This window comes from Penaeus chinensis, chromosome 2 (genome assembly GCF_019202785.1).
Source record: "Penaeus chinensis breed Huanghai No. 1 chromosome 2, ASM1920278v2, whole genome shotgun sequence".
In the NCBI taxonomy this organism is placed as follows: Eukaryota; Metazoa; Arthropoda; class Malacostraca; order Decapoda; family Penaeidae; genus Penaeus; species Penaeus chinensis.
In genome coordinates this window covers 13,809,382-13,811,881 of record NC_061820.1, presented here as the reverse complement: position 1 = coordinate 13,811,881, position 2,500 = coordinate 13,809,382, and the positions used below count along the sequence as shown (strand labels likewise).

At 27.6% G+C, this 2,500-nt stretch overlaps 2 protein-coding genes across 9 annotated transcripts in view; one reads left to right on the top strand and one right to left on the bottom strand.

Annotated features, from left to right (window-relative positions):
* Positions 1-2,500, top strand: part of LOC125034198 (fibrocystin-L-like) — a gene marked incomplete in the record, with an annotated part of 1,068,345 nt that overhangs the window by 329,533 nt on the left and 736,312 nt on the right.
* The window catches only part of LOC125035364, a 15,129-nt gene that overhangs the window by 12,112 nt on the left and 517 nt on the right, over positions 1-2,500 (bottom strand). The gene's annotated exons all lie outside the window — the stretch shown is intronic.

Sequence of the window (2,500 nt, the reverse complement as noted above, 5' to 3'; positions counted from 1 at the left end):
AGACATTTTCTTTTTTTCTCTTTTGTTTTCCAAATCGTTCGGAGATTTACATAAAAACGATTCCACGAACCGAGTTTTCCCGCTTCCACGCAAATCTCTCTTCGCACTCACTTTTTTTTCTCGTTTGATCTAAAATTAATTTGATATCAAGAGTCCATATTTGCATCTCCAGTTGCCATCGAAACACATATTGTTAATAGTCATTATCATATAAATTAATATTCAATAGCTGGTAATGATAATCATAATCACATTCATGATTATTTACGTATAGATGTTGAGTGTGTACGTAATACACGTTTTATACTGTTTATTTGTTTCTAATCACTTCTATGATTGATACTAGAATAATCATATCACTGATATGATGGCAGTTAAAAAAAAACAATGGAAAAACCATAATATATGTATGTATGTATGTATGTATGTATGTATGTATGTATGTATGTATGTATGTATGTATGTATGTATGTATGTATGTATGTACGTATGTATGTGTGTATGTATATACTCGTACACTCACACACACACACACACACACACACACACACACACACACACACACACACACACACACACACACACACACACAAATATATATATATATATATATATATACACACACACAAACACATAAACACTCTCCCAACCAGCCCAAAGCAAGCGAACTCGCCCCCAGCTCTCTTATCACAGCGCGCAAGGGAGCAAGAACGTTCGTGGCGCCCCAACACGGGAGGCCATGTGGGTGTCTCGCTTTTTTCTTAAGGGTCCGTGAGCGCAATCATTTCAGCTGGTTACTCTGCGGTTTAAATCCACACGAATATGTAAAGAGGGCGTCTGGGAACTCCTGACGCTGTGTCTTTTACTTGTTCGTCTGGCCTTTATTTTCTATTCTTTCCTTCTCTTCCATGGAACAGATGAGAATCGCAAAATCACGATGAGTATTCTTGTACGTAATGCTGAATATACAACAGTCATAAGAGGATGTAACTATATCCGTTTCCAAGCGAAGAAAAACAAAACAAAAAATCGCGTTGAATAACTGTCACATGAAAACTAGTGTCATCATTATTCTTATTATTGCAATCATTCTTGTTACATCCACCAAAAAATCTGATGAAATTATCAAGCGTTTTATCTAATCTTCCTCTTTACCCTGTTGTCGTTACAAGTTTGCTCCGTTGGGTCGTTTGGAAGAAGAACCGTTGTTGTTATCGTCATTGCCGTTATTATGATCAATATAGTCGTACAGTAATGGTAAGAAGAACGAGGTTTAGCTTATCTGTTATTATCACTACTAACTCTGTTGCCTATCACTGTTTCAGTCACTGTTACCACTTATTCAAATTTTAACACTATTGTTAGTCTCATCACTATTATAACCATTACTATTATGATTATCAGTAGTATATCATTGCTAATGCTTTTATTGGTATTATGTTATTGCCGTTATCACAATCATTATTCGCACTTTTATTATTGTTTCTTGTTATAATAATAATAATAATAATAATAATAATAATAATAATAATAATAATAATAATAATAATAATAATAATAATATAATAATAATAATTATAACGATGATAATAATTATAGTGATAATAATTATAATGATAATAATTATAACAATAATAATAATGATCATAATGATAAAATTAATGATGATAATAATGATAAAATTAATGATAATAATGATAATAATGAATAAATGACAATGATAATATTATTGATAATAATATTGATAATAATATTGATAATAATATTGATAATAATAATAATAATAATAATAATAATAATAATAATAATAATAATAATAACAATAATAACAATAACAATAATAATAATAATAACAATAATAACAATAATAACAATAATAACAATAATAATAATAATAATAATAATAATAATAATAATAATAATAATAATAATAATAATAATAATGATAATAATAATAATATCAATAAAGATCATAATAGCAATCATGATATAATAATAATAATTGTAATCATTATTATCATTATCATCATTAGAATTATCATTATTAGAATTATCAGTATTATCATTACTGTCATCATTATCATTATTTTCATTATTATAGCCACAACTATTCATTAATGAGGTAAAAAATTAAGGTAAATACAGTAATACTAATGCTAATGATAAGAGCAACAAAGCATGAAGTCATTAACTTTCCCACTCACACATAATAAAATAGAACAAAAATTACAAACAATATTTTCTCAACTCGTGTGTAGCATCATTATCACTGTCATTATACAGTCTAATTCAACGGCCGTCATGATCATAATTATCTTATCAAATTTATGATTATCATTTTCATAATCGTTACCATCGTTATGATTTCCATTATAAATATTAAGAGTATCGTTATCTTATTTAGTAGTTACAATTAGAGTTTAGTAGCTTAATTAATTCATTTACAATAACGATACTAACATCACCGTAATACATTTATCAAAAGAAATTTATCAGCGTT